General features: G+C 38.1%; 1 protein-coding gene across 8 annotated transcripts in view; it reads left to right on the forward strand.

The window, feature by feature from the left end:
- Nucleotides 1–22,518, forward strand: part of LOC122804340 (serine/threonine-protein kinase PAK 6-like) — a 1,141,536-nt gene that overhangs the window by 727,134 nt on the left and 391,884 nt on the right. Inside the window, exons 1-2 of one of the 8 annotated variants that reach the window (XM_044074145.1) lie at nucleotides 19,490–20,114; nucleotides 20,546–20,675. The exons of 4 other annotated variants lie outside the window; for them this stretch is intronic. The gene's annotated coding sequence lies outside the window, so the exon portion shown is untranslated. Of the gene's footprint in view, nucleotides 1–19,489; nucleotides 20,115–20,162; nucleotides 20,676–22,518 lie in introns of those variants that run through there. 3 more of the 8 variants (XM_044074148.1, XM_044074146.1, XM_044074150.1) reach the window with 3 other exon arrangements.

The raw sequence follows: 22,518 nt of genomic DNA on the forward strand, positions 1-22,518 counted from the left end.
AATGCCATGCAAAAGGAGCACTGAGCCATGGACACTACAAAAGGTGCCCAGCTATGAAAATGTGTGAACAGCAGGCACTGTTCATGTCTTTTTTGTCACTAGATGCATACATCTCAACTGTCCCTGAATTTTGTTCTGACCCTTATAATCCCTCCTGAAACATGATTTTGGGGAAAGTGTGGTAGATTACATTTAATAAATAGTAACAATTATTGGAGTTGCAGACTTCTTTTTCTTCCAAATAATGTATGTTAATTCACGTTCTCTTATTTTGTCAGTGTTTGAAGATAATATTAGTAATATTTTAAAAAGAATCCCCTCTTGCTCCTGATACTGATGATAAGAGGTTGAGAGCTATGACTACAAATGTATGCTACATCAGCTGCTGTTCACTGGTTCATTGGAAGTTCCTGGCTCTTGATCTTGGCAGTGCTAAGTACGTAGTTACCATTATTTCTCTTTCATATTTTAAAGAATAATAATTTACGGTTTTGTGCTAATTAGTGATTTTAATTTATGGTGTTTAGGACAGAATTATAATTCTGATGTTTGTGAACATTAAGCCAAATTTAATATTGACAGTTTAGTCAGGGAAAGGGAAGTACATTCTTTTTAGAGCATAAAAAGTTAATTGCTTTAACTTTGTTAGTAAATGCATAGTGTGGAATAGCCTTCTGAGCACAAAAATACACTATTTTCAAATCAGGCTTCTGCTGGGGCACTTTTTATTTCCTTGAGGTACAGTGTCCTTTGAGATGATTTTGTCAAGTAAGGGAGTATAGAGAACTGTCGGGATCTTTGCTCCCTATGTGAATGCAGAATTCATGTAATAGTTAAGATTAATCTTTTTTAAATTGAAGTGGAATTTTGAACTTTTGACATTTGTGATCATGATGTGGAACCCTTTAACTTCTGTTCCTCAGAGAAATAATTGTTAAGTCCAAATAGTTAGAGAAAGGAGCTAGGTCAATGACTGAGGAACACAGGTCTATTACACTGAGGTAGGGTGACTGTTCTTTCAGTTACTGGCTTTAGGATTCATTCACTCACTTCACTAACTGATGCTGTTCTGAATCCTGTGTTCTCCCTTGCACCTCAGTGCCTCAGCAGAGGATTATGGGAGATGAAGCAGCACAGGGTTATTTTACTTTAATATTTTTAAGTCATAGTTAAAATGGTACATGGTGGGCCAGAGTCATGGCTGGGATAGATAAAGCCCTGACTTTGACTCAGATGACCTGAGCCTGGCTAGTAGCACTAGAGGAGATGTTACAGGGGATGTCAAAGGAGTGCTAATTACTGACTCACGCACCTTGGTCTTGGGGGAAAGGTGCAGTGGTTGGTCCAGAGGGGAAGATTGTGGCCCATGTCTGTATTAACAACACCTTGTAACACCTTGTGCTATTAGAGCTTAAGAAAGAAAGTCAGACACCCCTCCTGGCTCCTGACTATTTACCCTAATGAGAATGAATAGGCAGTAGGGTTTCCCTGCTTGGGGAATAATTGGGTCTACAGGGGTTCTGGGAGGAGGCTAGATGGACAGTAGTGATCGGTGGCTACCAAAATGATTCTTGATGCTGGAACCTTCAAAATTGACAAAAGGAATTGCTTTACCCAAGTCTTTGTGCCCAACCATATGGTGTGGGAGAAGAAATTATCTGTCTTCCATCATTATAACGTTCCTTTCAGAGACTGTCTTCAAGTTCCTTCTGGGTGATTTCTTGGCTATTATTATAGGAATTTGTGAAAAAAGGATACTAGTTGGGGGCAGATATCTACTTCTATACCACTTCTGTACCAGCAATGAAATATATGAAAAAGATGCAAAATGCCAGGATACAAAATTTACAGGAATCAAAGATTCCCACGTCAGATTCACAAACATCTGATATTGCTCCTGTTTTCATACTGATTGTTTTAAATTCTTCCAGCAGTATTTTGCTTTATTATAAAAAGCTGCTCAAATTTCAGCAGCCCCTTCAAAGGCTTCTACATCTGGAACAGCTATTCCAAAATGGAAAGAAGCCTCTGCTTCTAACTTCTTAATTCAGAAACTCTTTATAACGGATCACCAGCGTAAAGGTTTATATAATTTAAGTTACTGTATAACTCAGAAAGAATTTAGACGCTCATTCTGTTTTCTGGTTCGCAGGAACTAACATGGCATGTCAAAACTGACCAGTTTAATCACCGTAGTCAAAGTTTAGGGATAAACTTGACTGCCAATGATTTTGTGAGTACACTTTTATTGCTTCTTAAAGCCAGGCATTGTTCAGGACATCAGATCACCCTCTCCTTTTTTCAAAGTATCATTTCCACTTGCAGCAAAATATTTTAATAAAATCTTTAAAAAAAAATCTGCAAACATTATCAGGAGACTTAAGTGCAGAATGTACTGCACTTAAAGTTTTAAAGTGTTATAAATACACTTTGGAATTTTTAAACAGTTTGAAAATAAACATGGCATCTGCTTTTTTAACAATACATGTAATCATTTACAGCTTCACACACACAATTTTCTTTTCCCTTTACTTTACTTACCATGCAGATGAAAGAAACATTCTAATATTTCACATCAGGTGTAACATTTTAGGTAAACAGTTTGTTTCATACTTCTGTGTGCTTTTCTAGCCTGTCACAATCAGAATTAACTGGACTAATTGTGATTCATTACTCCTGATGCAAAAACAAAACCAATAAAGTCATTTGAGTAAAGTTTTAAAAATGAATAGTGCTTTCCATTATTTAACAGTTACAAGATCTAGAACGTCTTTCACAAAATATGGCTTGGGATCATATAATGGTTAATGCCAGTTTTGCCTTACATTCTTTATTAGAATAGACTGTCCTTTCTGGAAGATGCCGTCACTGGCCTGTCTCTTTGAATACATATATTTCTTCATTTTTCACTTTTGCTCAAAATCTGTATCCCTCACAAATCACTTTGCTAGTATCATGATGCTATGACAAATAAAACCTTGTTCTTCTTCTCATATTTAGATATTATATTGGCTATTGTTGCTGCCGTTGTATGCATGGAACCCTCTTAACATCTGTACAATGTTCGTCTCCTTACTGTTCCTGTAAAATGACCAGTCATTGTCATTCTTCCTTATATCAGCCATGAATCATTGGACCATGCCTTTTGCCTGTGACTATAATGGAGTCATTCTCCTGTGAATTATTCCTTGAGAGTCACACTATTGTTTGAAAGGAAATCTGTTAAATGGTTGAACGTTATACAAAAAAAGCTCTCAAAGTCTATCTAACACCTATAAATGCCAATGTGAAAACAATGCCTGATCTTTGTTTACGTAATACATTTGAATCTCAAATTTTATTGGCCCCTCTCTTTTCCTTTTCTTCTTTACTGCTCTGTCTCAACCTCCTCTAACTTGGTCTTCTCCTTGGTGCTGCAGTCTTTGTCCACATGTTGCTTCAGCTTCTGTTTACCTTTACTCACCTTTTTCTCCTTCTCCCATTTAATATCCTACCTTTCCTGAGCTCTGCGTGTTCACATCTCTATTGTCCCTTCCTCTAGCGTAACAATCAATGTGTTTCTTGTGAATTTCCTTAATTGTTAACAGCAATCTCTGTACTCTGTTAATTTACAGCTTTATTGTTTGTATTCAAATGTATTTTACTCTGTATTTCTTTATTTTATATTGTAATGTTATTGTTAATTAGTCATTTTTGATGTCAGTGTTATATTTGTGTTACCTCTTGTGGAGATTTTCTCCCTGGGCCTCCGCTGAAAAAGGCCTCCGGCTCAGTCGGACATTCCCGATTAACAAATGTCAAATAAATAAATAAATAAATTTAATAGTGACTGGTATACCAAAAACTGGAAAAATCTTATCTGTGAAGTGGATTACATTTTCAGGTGGTGTTGATGTTGCAGTCTGTACAGCTAGGAAGAGTTACTAGTAAACATTTTCTGTTGTAAATTAGACCATAAAAATCTACACTTAGGAGGTTCTTCCAGAATACTTCTGGCAAGTCTGGAATACTTTTGATTTACTGGGTATCAGTCTTGCACAATAAACAGTCACATAAAATTTCTCTGTCATTTAATCCATGTTTGGAAATCAACTCTTCTCTCTGACCTTTGCTTTCATTCCTATTAGATTTAATGTGGTTCATGGCCTATTTTGGGTATACATTTGCTATAATGGTTTGGAACAATCTAGCTCATCTCATTCAAAAAGAAGTTAACATCAGCTAGTTGTTTCATCTTTACACTTTTTAAATACTTTAGCATTTTTATTTTATTACTGATCTTGCATTGTCTTTTTTTTGTGTGTTATTTCTGGGAAAGCAGAAACAGTGTGCATCGCAGTGTGTACAACAATGAATTGACTAGAGTCACAGTTGCAGAATCATTTTCGCAAGTAGGCTTTTTGTACACAAATACAGCAAGTGAGGCCACTAGGGTATTCTGTTCTGAAACATACAATGCACGGCACCATCCTGTTTGTAGCAGGATTGCTTGGTACATTATGAGGGAACAAGTCAAAGACCACTGTAGCCCTGCAGGACTCTGAAACTTTCAGCAAGTAGTGCTACAGTTGTCTTCCTGTGTGTTGCTGCACAGAAATGTGCTACTCCGAGAGCACTGATAATATGTATTAGCCATCTACCATCTTTTTATGGTGTATGCCCCCTGCTGTCTGTGGCAGAAGTGGGTATTTTAGCATTGTGGCAGGTAAGTACTGTGATGTGTTTGTATGTCTGTCTGTATGTCTATTTGTCCCAATGTTATGGAAGCACTTAATGTAGTAGTTTAAACTATGTTGCATTGTATTCAATTCAGAGACACACAAGTCACTAATGAGTTTTTGTTCAGCGCAACACTTTCATGTGGGAATCGCTTATTGCCATATAACTATTAGAGGTCACCTGAGAAGCACTAGTGTGCTATGGTGATATTTTCTCTGAAAATCCTCTTTATTTTATTCAAAAGAGCATTGTTTGATTGAAACCACTACAGATCTGTCAGCCTGATCATGCCATCTCAAAAAAACAAACAAAAAAAAAAACATCTAACTGAAAAAAGAAAATCTTTTTTAAACTAGGTTCTCACTTCGAGTCTTGGAAGTCTCTGTAATGAATTATTAGTGAGAGCATGCTTTTGGTGCTCATTAAGTATTTGTTTTAATTTATATTGCATTACTCATACAAGCAAAACATCTAACTCGAGTTCTTTTATTGACTGGATACTTGTCTCTGATCCTTCCAAAAATCACCACCCAGAAACACTATCTGACACTCTATGTGACCACTCCCCTATCAAAGTTCTTAGATTCTCCTCACACTATACCAGGCCACACAAGTACATTGAATGCTGTAAACTTGCTAACTTCCATTTTGATACTCTTAACAGCTTTCAGTCAGCAATAAACTGGTCGTTTCTAACTCAACTACCCCTGGATGAAGCAGTACTCAAATTTAACTCAATATTCCTAAACATTCTCAACTCCGTTGTCCCCTTACGCAGTGTTAGAGTCAAATCTATTATTTACCCCAACTTACACATTCCACTCACTCCCTCATGCAAACTAGAGATAAGGCATAGAAAACTTGTGTAAAATTAAGCTCTCTACCCATTTACAAAATTACAAACAGCTCTGTAACTTCACCAAAAAATCATTAACAACTACAAGAGGAACTTTTACAATAACCCACCAACCTCAAACATATTCAACCCAAAGAAATTCTGGCACTCCATAAACCAAATATTGCATCCAGATAACCCCTTCCCCAATAATAGTCCCCAAGAAATATCTAACATCTTCAATATCTACTTCATTGATTCTATCAGTAAAATAGTTAATCCCACCAACGCAGACACCTCTGTTGTCACCATTCAGACCCTCTTACCACCTCTACATCTTCAAACTATTTCTCTCTCAAAATAGTATCTACCAGCTACATAAAATCCTTACTTCTCAAACTGAAATCCTGCTCCCCCTCAGTTGATAAGTTAACTCCACTCTTCCTTCAGAAAGCAGCTAAATCTCTAGTGTTTTCTGTCTCCATACTCATCAACCGCTCTACCTCTGAATCCAAAGTTCCATCATTCTGGAAACAATTCTTTACTTTACCCATACACAAAGAAGGAAACTCCTCAGACCTTGCCAAATTTCAGGCCAATAGCAATTTTATCTCCCCTCTCTAAAATATTAGAAAAATGCTTGCACAAACAAACCCTAAATTACTTACTACATGAAAATGATGGCACAATAATCTCCCCTGACCCATCTACAAAACTATTAGGTCTCATCATAGACAATAATCTCAAATTTGACCTACATGTTAACCAAACTATCAAAACCATCAATAAAAAACTAGGGTCACTTTACAGAATAAAAGCCTTCCTAACCCCTCCAGCTAAAATTGCCATAGCTCGCTCTCACCTTCTTTCAACCCTTCTGTATGCATCCCCTCTACTCTCGAATTTGAACAAGACTGTCCTTAACAAACTCTCAATTTGCTACAACCACATTGCCAGGTTTGCCACTGGGCTGCCTTTTAGGACACATCATTGCATCAATCTAAATCAGCTTGGTTGGCTTGAACTACCTAGCCTAATCCATTATAACCAACTGATTATGGCCTATAAAATCCTCTATAATCCGGACAATACTCCTGCACTTAAAAATATTATCACCCCCTATAACAATCCCAGACCGCTTCGATCCTCTAACAAACTACTAATTCAGACTAGCAAAATTAATAACACAGCCGGTGATTTTCTCTTTGCAAACTCTGTAAGTAGATCCTGGAACTCTCTTCCAGCTGATATTACCTTACTTTCCACCTTAGGTCAATTTAAAACTAGACTCAAACAACATTTGTCACTTAACTGGCTATGTCAATGTATCAAGCCAGGCTAACTCGAATGTGTAAAATCTGTTAACCAGTTTACTGTGTAATTTAATTTAATCCTGACTTGTGCTCAGGACTAACTGTAACCTGTGGAACTTGTTTAACTTGCTTACTTATGTAATCTCTGTAAATAGTCTGTTTGTAATATGTAATGCTAGTATTATGTAATGCTGTATCTGCTTACCCTTGGAGCTTTTCTCCCCGGGCCTCTGCTGAAAATGGACATGCATCCAGTCGGACTATCTCGGTCAACAAATGTAAAATAAATAAATAAAAAATAAAATAAAACTTACTTACCCCATCTCAGCATGGCTTTCGCCCTAAACATAGCACATCCACAGCTCTTATATCCTTTGTCAACACTATATCCCTGGCTAGAGACCATAACAAACTAGTGTTTTACCTTTTCCTCAATCTCTCTAAAGCATTTGACACTGTCTCCCACCCACTGCTGTTAGCTAAACTCGCCAACCTTAATTTTTCCACTCCAACTATCTCTTGGTTTTCCAATTACCTCTGTGAAAGACAACAATCTATGAAACGGCTTGCTGCACTCTCCACTGCTCTACCCATCAAAATGGGAGTTCCTCAAGGATCTATTCTTGGTCCTTTACTCTTTAATATCTTTACTAATCTACTCCTCACAATTATCTCTTGTGTGATATGCTGATGACTCCACAGTCATCACCATTGCCGATATCCTCTCTGATCTTAACACCATTACGAAAAAAATCCTTCATATCCATTGAAAATGGCTTTCAAAGAATCAGCTGATCCTAAATCCTAAAAAGACAAAACTCTTGCTTTTTTATCAAAAACCCTTAATTACCTCAAATCTTCCTTCTCTATCTAATCTCTTAGCAACACACCCGTTTTAGATGAATCCAACACTAAGCTTCTTGGTGTCAGAATAGAGGACCAACTCAAATTTGACCTCTGTGTACACAACTGCATTGAAAAACCCACCAAAAACTTGGTCTTCTATATATAAATAAAAAAATTCCTAATAAAGCCAGAATCCCCCTCTCCCATGTCTACCTTCTCCCTAGTCTATTCTACAGCTCACAAATCCTCACCAATCTTCAGAATTTTCTCTTAACAAAATTAGAAACTACCTATAATAAAGTTGCCAGATTCACTGCAAATAAAACCTATAAATCTCACCATTGTCTTCCTCTGAACAGCTTGAACTGGCTTGAATTTCCCTACCAACTGCTTCTCTCTCAGCTGCAGGTCATTCACACCATCCTCTGTCTGCCTTCTTTCTGTCCCAGCATCTCCTCATTTCTCACCCTCTACTCCCCTCACAGAACTTTTGGTAGTTCAGACCAAACTCTACTACAAATAAACAAACCTAAAAGCAAAATCGGTCAACACCTCTATACCTACTCCCCTGCCTCACCTGGGACAAGCTCCCCCTGGATATTAGAAATATTAAACAACCAAAACAATTCAAATCTGCTACCAAATTTTTTCTAAGAAACACCTGGACCTGCCACTGTACTCACCCTCCTTAACTGTATACTCTGTACTGCTCAGCTGACAACAGAAGCTGACTTGAAAATTCCTTTCACTACCTATTCTAACACTCCACTTTTATATTTTCTAGACTAAACTATTCTAAAACTAAATAACAAAGTGGCCAAATGCTTTCACACTTTGCTCTGCTTCTCGATGTAACTTTGTTACTTCACCTGTAATGAAGGTGTCCCTGACTACATTGTTGAATTTTTGTATATAGCCCTGATGCCTATACATTACGAATGGTAAACTATGTACTGATTTCTCTGCATGTTGTCAGCTGTTGGATCTACTTTATTATTAACGTTTAACTATATTGTACTATACTTTGGATCTGTACTAACTGTGCAACTGTTCTCCCCGGGCCTCCGCTGAAAAAGGGCAACTGCCCAGTTGGACAAACCCAGTCAACAAATGTCAAATAAATAAATAATTACATTTGTTTAAGGAGTGAAGGAAACAATAAGCATATCTGGAGCCCAGTTCTTTTGGAATCTGACCCCAGTGTAAGCCTGTTTATAAATAGGCCACTTAGACTAAGAGCAAACCTTTTGGAATCAATGGAGACTTAAACTGAGTGCAACTCTTTTGGAATCTGGCCCCCTAGTTTGCATTTCCTTGTTCACAAAACCAAAACCAGTCAACAGTTTCTTCAGTCTTAACTGCCCATTTAATTCTGTTGTCCTCCTTGAGACATCACCAAGGGATATGTAACAGTTAGTAGACAAATTAGATGAAGTCTGAAGAGACTATTCCCTTGAAATAAATGACACAGAAACACAAACCATGTCAGTAGCATAATAAAATGCTACTTTCAACACATATTATCATGAAAAGTGCCTTGAACAACTGAGTACTTTTAGATAGTTAGACATCAACATAAACCAAGTAGCTGACTGCAGCAAAGAACTTTTGGTCATGTTAGGTGTGACTAGATCGAGCTGTGGAAAGATTACAGTCTAAAGAAAGATACCAAGCTGAGACAACTCAAAACATTGGTCTAACCAGTTGCGATGTGTGGTTGTGAGAGTTGAACACTCAAGGAGGAGGACATCAGAATCATAGAAGCCTTTGAGATAGACGGATATAAGCAGTATTGTGAAGGTTAGGTAGATAGAACATTGATCTGGGGAGAGCTTCACACAAGACATTAGCATGTAAATGTGATTGCTCAACAGAAACTATGATATTTTGGTTACATCTCAACAGAAGGGGAAAGTCAGTGCTGATTTTACAATGTAAAGTGACAAGAAAATGATCAAGAGGGAGACAGAAATGAAGGTGGACAGACAATGTTATTTATTGGTCTATCTATCTATCTATCTATCTATCTATCTATCTATCTATCTATCTATCTATCTATCTATCTATCTATCTCTCTGTCTATCTATCGATCTATCTATCTATCTATCGATCTATCTATCTATCTATCGATCTATCTATCTATCTCTCTGTCTATCTATCTGTCTATCTATCTATCTATCTATCTATCTATCTATCTATCTATCTATCTCTGTCTATCTATCTATCTATCTATCTATCTATCTATCTGTCTATCTCTCTATCTATCGATCTATCTATCTATCTGTCTGTCTGTCTCTCTATGTCTATCTATCGATCTATCTATCTCTCTGTCTATCTATCTATCGATCTATCTATCTCTCTGTCTATCTATCTATCTATCTATCTATATATCTATCTATCTATCTATCTATCTATCTATCTATCTATCTATCTATCTGTCTGTCTGTCTGTCTATCTATCTATCTATCTATCTGTCTGTCTGTCTATCTATCTATCTATCTATCTATCTATCTATCTATCTATCTATCTAGCCATCAATCTATCTATCTATCTATCTATCTATCTATCTATCTATCTATCTATCTATCTATCTATTTGTCTATCTATCTTATTGATTTACTGAAATTTGTTTACCCTAAGTCAAAAAAATAGATTAGAATATCACTTGTGGATTGTAGTGTAGCAGAACAAGATAGAAAGCACAATATTGTTTCCTATTGTGATGATCTCTGACCCTCAAAACTGACGAAGGAAGAAGTCATGGGAAAATGAGTAGCAAAAAGCTTTGTCATGCACACCTGCATTTGGGAACTCATCTGCAGCAGAATTCTTTGCATAACCCTCTGTACGCCCCCACACACCAGCAAAGTGCTATTTTTAGTGAATGTGGCTGGAACGACAGATTGCAACCACAACTTTTAAGATTTTTTAAAGCTGGTCATCTGAAGGACATCAGATAAATGAACATTTTAGTGTTGTTCCACCAGTTTATCTCCCTAGCCTCTCAAAATAAATAAATAAATAAATAAATAAAATAAAAACAGAGAGGTTGAGTTGCTATAGGCTGAGATGCCTAAACCTTTGGCAATTTTTCTCAGTTTCTTTGAAGAGCTGCATGTTTTTCTGTCCAGAAAACCTGATTCTCAGTTACCTGCTCAAAAAACTGATAGAATTTATTTATTTATTAGATAGAATTTATTTATTTATTAGATAGTTTATTGATTGTTTGATTGAGTGTTTGTTAACCAGTTAAGTGAAGTGGTTCAAGAACCCTTTTCAGCAACAGCCTGAGCCTTGCATAATCATTATAACAAATAACCTTTTAGGTGGGATGGATATGTATGCATTTGTTTACATAGCTGTACAGTTACAAAGTATTGCAAGTACTCCTCCTTTGTATTATTACAGCAAAAAACATTTGGGAATTCTTAGCTATTTACATTTTTTTATCTGTAGCAGTATAGGTTTCGGAGCAAAACAGTAGTATAGAATAATATTAAAACCAATTATATTGCAGTACTGAATTGCTCCCCTATTTCAACATGTCCTGAAGTACATACTGAAATTATATATATATATATATATATATATATATATATATATATATTGTGCAGACATAAAACATTCATCAAGATCATCATGTTCCGAGGTATACATTGGTACAAAGTGTTAATAGTTGTGACTTAAGTACATGCAGTAATGAATGCTTAAAGCAGTAATGAATGCATGATTCACTAGTAACTAAAATAAAATATTGCTGTAGCTTATGCAGTAACCCTAGGTGGTATACTAGTACAGTACAAGAAAAATGGGCACTGATGTGCAGAGAAAAATGCAGCAATATTTCTTTATGAATCAGATCAGCTTCACTAAACAGCTATTGATAGCAACAGTAAACATACCCGTAACAGCAAAATGGAATATATTCAACAGATAGACATAGTTCAGTGATCACACTGATGTATTGGAAGCAATATTTAAAAAAAAGCAACATTTTATTACTTCTGAAGCAGTAGTTAAAAACAAACATAAGAACATCAACATGAACTTACTACACAGGCTATTACCCTTGATGGAGTATTTCTTCATAAAAAAGTAAATCATAGTATTACACTGCATCTCAGGCTGGGAAGTGAGCTAGGTGGAAAAGCTGACAAAGAAATACATGTTAGAAATGGTTTACTATTGAAAATGCGAACGGCACTTGGGCGACAGTTGGATAGTCGAACGTATAAGGTCGTAAACAAGGATGTCGAAGACAAAATAATCAATCTAGGAACGGTTTTAACATGGGTCGAGGTAGGTGTTCAGTATTATTCCCTACTACAAACATCTTCCCTACCTCGACCCATGTTAAAACCGTTCCTAGATTGATTATTATGTCTTCGACATCCGTGTTTACGACCTTATACGTTCGACTATCCGACTGTCGCCCAAGTGCTGTTCGCATTTTCAATAGTAAACCGTTAGGACTACTATATACACTCTAGCCTAGGATTTTTTCATTGCATTTGCAATTTCACATTCCTGTGTTACAAATCCTTTTTCTTTATCTTCTTTATTCTTTCTTTCTCAAATAAAAATAGCTTAGAGGCAGCACATTCTCAAATTAGCGTCCATGTTAACATTCTGATCTCAGTTTGTCTTCTCAGAGACTTTATGTGCCTCTTTATCTCCTCCACTTTTAGCCTCTAATTCGAGCTAGTCATCCAGCAGCCTGTAAACTCCTTCCACAGACTTCTTTGCTTCTCCTTTACCAACCAATGAAGAGTAAAAATGTTTGTGTAGGCACTTCCATGCAAATATTCTATATATTTTGTTTTAATGGTATGTCTGGGTAATCTACACATCCTGGCCCAAACTTTGTCAGATGTATCTCTGTGTAAGAGCCCTGCCCATTTATCTTTGAGCTTAAGAACAGCCTCCTAGTAGAAGTTGACTAAAGCCTTCATCATCAGGATCACCAGTCTCCTCCATTGAAAAGATGAGCCTCTAGCTTGTAAGAAAAAGGTAACCACAGCTGCCCTTTTTGCCTTCCAACATTTTTTCCACTCTTTTAATGTGTCCTGTATACTCTAGCCACCATACTTTCCTGAAGTTATATTTTTGACTTTCCAGTTCCCAGTCCATCCATGCCCCCTGTCAATCTTCATCTTGTAGTTCCAGTCTTACCTATTCTTCTCCACATTACAGTGTGTATGCATATATATATATATATATATATATATATATATATATATATATATATATATATATACACATATACATACATATATACATATATATAAGTTTACTATCATGAACCTATGTCTAAGAAGCAGTTAATAATATTTGTTTTCATGGAAGTGGTGGGTGGGCCTTGAGAAATTTTGTAAGCTTTAATAATTTACCTCAGAAATGGGAAATGTGCAGTCAGATGGGGAAACAAGCTCTCTGCCAAGTTTGAAGAGAAAAAATATGCCTCAGGTGTCCATATCTGGACCTCTGCTTTTCCTCTTATCTCTAAATTTACTGCATATTCACTGTAGGAACCCCATAGTGGTACAATATATTGAAGATATTGCCTTACTGTGTGTGCTAAGTAACCATTAAATAGGGGAAAAACAGTTAAGGGCGGGCTTCTTCACTGTTGAAATATGTCTTTGTAACTCACTGGCACCTCTCTCAGTGGTCAAGATTAAAGTAGCCAAGTTTGCATGATCATCGTTTTTCATGGATTATTACTGTTTCAGCACCTGTAATGATTCTCAGTTTTTTTTGTTTTTTTTTTCTCCATGGCTGTGGGACTGTGGAGTTTGTATAAAGAAGTAAGGGGTTGTTAGGGATGAAATCCTCCACATAGTGGTTCTGGTGTGTGTGGGGGGCTTGCATCATGGAACAAATTATATATTTCAACCCCTGTCTATCACTTAAAGAATGTTGGCCACAGCTGTAGAATTGTATATTCGTTCATCACAAAGCTATTAGGCAGAACCCAGCCAGAAAAGGGAGCATACCACTCACCATAGCAATTAACCAGGACAGCCATTTGTATGCATTCCAGTTATGAGCAGAGGTACTACCCAGGTAGATGTACTTGTGTATGTTCCTGCTTCAAAATATTCTGTCACTGTCCTCTACAAAGCCTTGATCGTTTTATCGAAAGTTACAGAAGAGGACCTACCTGGTATTAGTGCTGTCTGATGCACAAGCTAGCTGCCCTGAGCTCAACTTTGTGCAGTGCATGTTGATGTTGCAGAACAGGTTTAGATATCTGGACCAAGTATTTCTGGTGATATTCGACTTGCTGATATGTAGCATGTCCATTAATATTGGGCTGGATGCTGTCATTGTGCCAGATGCTGGTCACCTCTTAGCAGTCTATAGGATACTGAGTATACTGACAGGACTTTGAGTCGGTCCATCTAGGACATATTGTTTAAGCCTTGTATCCTTTTAGTAAGGCATCTATGTGGACGTTTCAGTTGTTGCACGTGCCTGGACAGATACCTGCCAAAGAGTGCATTATACTCAATGATTGGCCTAATGAGGGCTGAGTAAAGGGAACAAATATATCTCTAGATCTAGACACAACCCCTTTCTTTACAGGCTGTGCAGTGTAGAAGGAATGTATTTTGACAGTGGACAAGTTGGTTAAATTATACATCACTGTCCATCACTTAGTTATATGAAGATCCATTATACTGTTACAAGTTTCTAACTATTGCAAGATTTTGGACCTTGTTTTGGTACTGTTTTTTATCTTTTTCTGTCCTTAGGTTGTGCATGAAAAAGGATCACAATTGTCCAATTGATGTCCTTGCCCAAAACATATGAAATGCAAGATGTCTGCTAGCTGCAGCTGTCCATGGTGTGCATGAAGGGGACTTAGTAAGCCCAAGTGCTCCTAATTTTCCATCACTTTCTATGCTTCTGTCCAGAAGTACATGAATGCCCCATCACATTAAACAGTCTTATGAACAGCTTTGTTATCACAGCAATTGTTGTAGTACAAAATCTGAAGGTAATGCTATTCAATGCTAGAAGTCTAAACCTCAAAATGTGCTCTCTCGAGGCACGCCTAAAAATGGAGAACATCGATATCTGTGCAGTAACTGAGACCTGGTTCATGGCTCCAGAGAGCACCCCTGCAGTACCAGGCTACGATTCTTACCACACTTTTTGGCCACAAAACCAAGACCGAAACACTAAAGGTGGAGGAGTGTCCATATTCACCAACGATAGTCACATCTCCAGGCTAGTTGCCCAACACAATGCATCTGAAATTCTCCAGGTGCAACTAACACTAGGTAAGACTGCAATACAAACTGTAGCTTGCTGCAGATCCACCACCATGCCCCAAGATTCTCACTACACGTTTCTAAACATACTGGAGAATATTAAGATACAACCAAACACCCTAATACAGGGTGATTTCAACTACCCTGCCATTAATTGGGAAAACTACTTGGGTGCCAACTCCTTTTCCCAATGGTTCTTGGAATTCATAAATTCCAATGCCTTGGATCAACTAATCCATTGTCTCACCAGGGACTCCAATATCCTAGACCTGGTCATTACCAACATGGGAGATAGATGCTCCACACCAGTGGTCACCCCCCTTATTGGTCAGGTCTGACCATAAGCAAATCACCTTTGACATCCACATCCCACCCCCCCCCCCCCAGTAAGGAAACCTCCTTAAAAAACTTCTTCAAAGCCAACTTCATGCTACTGAAGTCAGAAGTAACAAACTTCACAACACCCATGCAGACGGGATCTGGAAGTCCGATTGCAGAATCCTACACTAAGGCACTGTACGAGCACATCCACTCATGCATGAATCGTTCCATCCCAGATAGAACCAAGATGCTCTTCTCCAGAAAAAGGAAGCCAATCTGGGGGTCCCTGCCAGAAACAAACTTTACAACAAAAGGAAGAAACTGTTGCAGAAATGAGGAAAATCCCAGGATGCAAAAAACTCCCTTACCAGCCTCAGTAAGAAGCTGAGATTCCCTCATAAAATCCTCCAAAGCTAGTTACGAAAATAAAATTGCCAAAGATTCCAAAGACAACCACAAGGCATTCTGTAGCTATGTCAAGAATCTAAATGGCAATTCTCAGATCTGTTCTGAGCTACAACAGAATGGCATTAAATATACTGATCCCAAGGTTATTGCCAGTATCCTGGCAGATCGATTTAGTGCCAACTTCACCCCCCACTCACCCCCTAAAGGGCCCATCTCAATACCAAAAGATTGCCAAATTCCGATAATCACAGCCAAACAGGTAGAAACTGCACTCTCCAAAGCTAAGAATACAGTATCCATGGGACCAGATGACATCCCAGGCTGTGTACTACATGAACTACAAAATGAACTGGCACCTCACCTAAGTGTCATGTTTAATCATAACCTCGCCTCAGGCTTCGTGCCCACTGAGTGGCGCACAGCTGCAGTTATCCCACTACACAAGGGAGGATCCGCATTGGATCCCAGGAACTACCGTCCCATCAGTCTGATGAGTCTGATCTGTGAGGGCATGGAATGCATTACCATAGAACTTATAAACAAAGACACTGGCAACCTTCAAACACTGGACCCCACCCAGTTTGAGTTTGTAAAGTGCCGATCTTGTCTCCTGAATATGATTGACTTCTTCGAATCAGTCTCCAGAGCTGTGGACGAGGGTAAGGCGGTCCACACAGCCCCTCTGGACCTTGCCAAGGCCTTCAACATCATCTTCCACTCTGGAATCATAGATAAACTTACTAAGCTGGGCATAAATCCCTACGTCACTCGATGGGTTGCCAACTGGCTTACTGACAGAACCCAGACTGTAAAAGTAGCTGACTCTAAATCCAGCTCCAGACAAGTGACAAGTGGAGTACCTCAGGGTTCAGTCCTGGGACCACTCTTGTTTGGCATCTACTTCTCTGAAGTACAGGCCAACACTAAGGGACTCTGGCTAACAAAGTTTGCAGATGACTGCAAAATGGGAGCCATTATTGAATCCCCAAATGATGTGGATATTCTACAAAAGAGCCTTACAGAAACAGATGCCTGGTGCCAGAGCCGTGGGCTCAAGCTTAATGCCAAGAAATGTATAGTTATCCCCTTTGGAAAAAAACATGCACCCATGAATTACCACATAGGTGGCAGGACACTAAACATCGAAAGTGTAATGAGAGACTTAGGGACACAGGTGGACAGTGGTCTCACTTTCGATAACCACATCACTACAACAGTCAGGAAATCCTTCTATGTGGCACACCTCATCACTAAGGGCTTTTCATCCAGAAAAAAGGAGGTCATTGTCCCACTGTACTCATCCCTCATTAGACCCATTATAGAGTATAATGCCCCGTTTGGTATGTACCTCACAAGACATCTGCAACAGCTGGAAAGGCCACAGAAATACCTCACTAAAAGAATCACAGGCCTAAAGCAGATGCTATATGCTGACCGCCTAAAAAAAACTCCAGCTATACTCTGTGGCTTATCGTCTACTCAGAGGTGATCTCTGCTTAACATACAAGGCCATGTCAAACCCCGGCTGTTGGACATGCTCCACTTAAAGAAATCCCAGTCCCTCAGAGCCACACGCTCCAGGGATCTAAACCTTGTCATCACAATGAACAAAACATGCTGGAGGGATAGGTTCCTGACCCAGAGACTCCCATACTCTGGAATAGACTGCCCATACATGTCAAGCAGAGCACCTCCTTGGCCCTCTTCAAAAGGAACCTTGATGATTGGATGGGAAATAAGAAATTCACCCCGGGGATTATGTCAGTCACCCTGCTAGACAGGGGGCCAGAGAAGTAAATATTGTGGGAAGAAATATCCAGGGAATTGTTATGGCTAGGCTTGCATAGACCCTAGGGCCAATAGCCTAATACCAACCTATGAACCTATACAGAAGGTTTGAGAGCTATGTTCTTAATGCACAGCTGTAAAAGTAATTCTACCACATTCCTTGCACATTTAAGTTGCTTTTATTTAATACGTATGTTTTAATTTGTTTTTTCACAGACCTCATATTCAAAGTAATGACTTGACTTGGTTCTGAAATCATATAAAAGACATATTTTTTATTTTGATGTCAAGATATTGTTCATGTGCTTGATAAAAATATGAGTTTAAATCACTATAGGCACATAGTTCTGCTCAGGCAGTTGGCACAAAAATCTTTTTAAAATGTTATCAGGAATTACCAGCTGCTTGTGCGGTGATCTCACTGAATGGTTAAGTCCTCAACAGACCTGCCCATACTAAATTGTGTATTGTTAAACTCTTGCTAGCACTGGCATACAAAATGCTTACTCCCTTAAAAAGTTTTATACACATATTTCTTAATAAATTGCTGTTTATATCTGTAGCACTCAAAGGCCCACTGAGATTTATTTAAGTTGCCTGCGTAATGGTACAGTATGTTCTTGAGGGAGTACAATAGCTTTGAAACTATTGTCTCACTCTCTCTATCGCCTTCTGATATGCATGCCAGATATCAATTGGGGAGGGGTTATGACAAAGCAGTTTATGTCATTGTTGCTTAAAGTTCGCATAATTTTATCTGTACTGAACTTACTGTGTGCTTGTTCTTTTCTCAAACTTTTTAATCACATTTTGTCTACTGATAAGGATTTGCTTATTACTACTGCAGTATGTTACTGGTATTACATTTGGCAGACAATGCCACTATCTTTTGTACTTCATGGGCAAAGTAGTAGTATAAGATATTGAAACATTTCTTGGCTCTCCTATTTTCACCTCATTATTGTCTCTGTTTTTGTTTCTCTCTCTCTCTCTTTCTACCCAACATTCAGAGACACATAACATATGTCAGGAGAATTGAAAGGAAAACTGGCATCCTGCGGAGAAAGTGTGTGTGGCTTCAGCAGAGCTAGCCACCTGCTTCTTTTCAAACCATGGGAACAAACAGCCCTGAACTGCAAATCGTGAGGGGGCAGGGAGTGAGTGTATATGTGGCTGGGGGGGATGGACAGAGGGGGTTATTTACTGGAGAACAGTTTTATACAGTACTGTTTTCTTGAAAAGTCTGATTCTTTATGCTCTTAGGCAGATCACCTCTCAGAATGAAATATCCCAAGTTCTTGTGCACAGTCACTGTTAATAAATAAATAAATAAATAAATCCAGTTAACTTTCCCATGACTGTGTATTTAAAAATCATTTATAACAAAGATTTCAGCTCCATCAAATTTTAAAATTCCATGTTATAGGTTAGTACATATATTATCTTTTCAAACAGCATATGCACCCTTGCATTTTCAAGGTGTGTGTGTGTGTGTATATACACACGCGCCTGTGAACAAGCTTTTTCATTCAAGTTAAGGATAATGCTGTGCATTTTAATTTTCTAGGATACTTTCAAACAGAAAAGTAAGTATTGCTGAGACATGTTGCAATCAAAAAATTAAAACTAAGCAAAGCCCTAAAATGAGCAGAAATTAGCTGCTAATATTGTTTAATCAGTGCAATGCAGGCATTGACTCATTTCCTGAGCTATGCCAGGAAGTATTTGCTGCTACAGGCATGAGTGGAGCTGAAAAAGGAGTGAATGCACCTGTATTAGTAATACAAACGTCTTTTTATGACTGATCTGTGATGTGAGAACTGGGCAGATTGTAAAGGATATGCTGCCAGCAAAACTGAGGCAGAGGGTAATCTTACACATAGCTCTTTCGTACTGGAACTGCTAAGAAACAGGCATTAGGAGCTGTCGCTTGTGACTCAACCAACATCTCTTCTCTCCCTCTGTCTCACTCTCTCTCTCTCTCTCCTTTTCACATCCCTCCCACTGAAAACTGCTTCCTGTTCTGACTTGTTCTACCTGTATCCACCAGGAAGGCAACTTAGCAAAATGTTTTGGACTGCATTCCACATACTCTGAAGCTCTCTGTCAATTTTGGCAGTAAGTGCTAGAGCAAAAATGTAGTAGAGGATTTACACATTTCTTTGTATGAATAAAGCAGTAACGATACCAAGATGAACTGAAAGCAGAGAGACAGCTTCACTCTGATAGATAAATACAACCATGGTAAATTCAAGATATCTTCCTGGACCAAGAGACAGTACCCAGAGCAAAGGAGTACGTGAATCCAATAAGATGCTGTAGCATGAATAGAAGTAAAAGGTCCTTTGGAATTCAACCTATCTAGACTGGATTTGAGGATGTTAATCAAAGTTTGCTGAAAAAATAACAATGTGGAAAAAAGCTGGAGTCAAGTGAACAGAACAGAAAACATGAAAGGGGAGAAATGAATCTGAACAGCTGTGGAGGTGGTCTCCCCTTCCTGCACAGGGAAGCCAGTTATCGCCGACAGCAGAGAGGTGTAATAGACGTGGATCTTCAAAGTAGGAGTCAGAACTTTTAGGAAACATTAAGGCTACTCAGAAGGTTGGCCCTGAAATATTGTGATCTTTTTTTTTTTTTTTTATTTTATTTTTTTAAGCACAGAAAGTCCTTGGGCAGGACTGTCTTCTTGTCTATTTCTCATGTGTTAAACAGGAATTGGGAAGAGTCAGACAATTTTTAACTAATTTTTAACTTGCAAAACTAAAATCTCAAACTTTCACTGTTCATTGACATGAGTCTTAGTCAGGTGTGGCTGTGCCAATAGCAGATATTTTATTCATTTTTGGTAAATATATAATAAACATACAAGGCAGAACTAATAGCTGTATTCATGAAATTCACAGGAGCTTTCAAAATTTGCAGTAAAATCAGTGGAGTGTGAACAGTGATGTTATATTTTCCTATGAGCTATGCTTATCACTGAAAAGAAGGGATTATATTAACAGAAGTCATCATTGCTAATTGTTCACAAGGTCAGTGGAAAGACCAGCACTTCTAAGACCCCCAAGGGAACCAGCATGTAGGAATTTAAGGACGAGGAACAGAAGTCTGAGCTCCGAGGTACTGAAATCCAGGAAGTGCTCTTTGAACATCTTCAGCAAGGTATCTTAACGTGTGTGTGTATCTGCATGTGTGTGAGTCTATGTGTGTGTGTGTGTGTGTGTGTGTGTGTGTGTGTGTGTGTGTGTGTTTGTGTGCGTGTGCGTGCATGTGCACGCGAGTGTGTGCATGTGTGCGTGTGCACATCTGTATGTCTGTGGGTGTGTGAGTGTGTGTGTGTGTGTGTGTGTGTGTGTGTGTGTGTGTGTGTGTGTGTGTGTGTGTGTGTGTGTGTGTGTGTGAATGACACTATTCATTATACTCTGTAGTGTGCTTTTATAACAGACCACTCTGTACATTTTTTTGTATTACTATTTTATCAAAAACTATGAAAGATACATACTAAAATGATGCATATGGAGTCAGTGATGAGCATACATCTCAATCACTGAGCATTAAAAATCATATCAGTGGCCTTTGTTAAATCATATCAGAGGGTCCAAAAGAGGACCATTTTCTTATTTTTCAAAACAGAAGTCTTTCAGGTGACAGAGTGAATATTGTTGCTGAGGATGATTCTTTGCATGTATTCAGTTTAGTAATTTAATAACATATATATATATATATATATATATATATGTATGTATATATATATATATATATATATATATATATATATATATACACACACACACCCTTCATGATGAGGAACATCAGTGAGGCTAGGAGTAACAAGGCTAAATTTGAGATCACTAGGCATGACTTATAGTAGCTGAGAAGTATGGAGAGGTCTATATTCCATCGAATGCCTCTTCATCGACACGTAATCAGCAACCTCACTAAACCGCGAATATTCAAAACAATGATTTCTTTCCCAGGGAAAGAAATCACTTGCACTAAAAACACATACACACCACTTCAGACATAACAAAGTAGGGGGCTGCACCCACCACAGCCCCCAATGTGGGGGGGCTGTGCCCCCCCAACTAAATATACCAACTCCAAGATCGCACTACAGTGGGGTAAATGGCAATGTCATGGCTCAGACCAAGTGATTTTTTTTCCCTGGGAAAAAAATTGCTGACTTGAGCATTCTCTATTTTGGTATTTCGGTCTATATGGGTCGTGAAGTAGCATTCACTGTAATGCAGTTTCACTGATTTAATATAGATGCGTATGGAGGACTCTGCAGCCTCTCCTTTATTCATGTGTATGCCAGTGCATGTGCACACATACACACACACACACACACATACACACATACACACACACACACACACACACACACACACACACACACACACACACACACACACACACACACACAGTATGGAAGAACAACATGATAATGAATATATATATATATATATATATATATATATATATACAGATATGTGTGTGTGTGTGTGTGTGTGTGTGTGTTTGAACATGTTCTAACGTGGTATGTTAAGTTACACTGAAACATATTGCTTGAAGCACTGAGCACTAATATATGTTAGATAATTACTGTGGGATCAGACAAGGCCAACAAAATAAGATTTTGAATAAAAGTGAAAATGTATTTCAGTATATGAAATATGTTGAAGACTGATAGTGGAAAAAAACAGAACCTGCTATATTTTCTATGTAAATATTAAAGTATGTTGTTAAGTTTCTTTGCTATGTTAAACTATTCTTTTTCAGAATGTAGACCAAATGGCTTAGAGTTATAGTGACAGTTGTGGTCTGCAGATGAAACAGGCTATTGCTATTCAGTTCATGATAACAGTTTTTCCTTTCTCTTACACTCAGGGTGTACTCAGCTCAAAGTACGTGTTTGTTAATAGTATGATATATTCCCTTTTGAAAATTGTTTTCATCACCAAGTACCTTAGTCTTCTAATGAATAATTTCCATCAGCCACAGG

This window comes from Protopterus annectens, chromosome 6.part0 (genome assembly GCF_019279795.1).
Source record: "Protopterus annectens isolate FY-2018-M chromosome 6.part0, PAN1.0, whole genome shotgun sequence".
Lineage (NCBI taxonomy): Eukaryota > Metazoa > Chordata > Ceratodontiformes > Protopteridae > Protopterus > Protopterus annectens.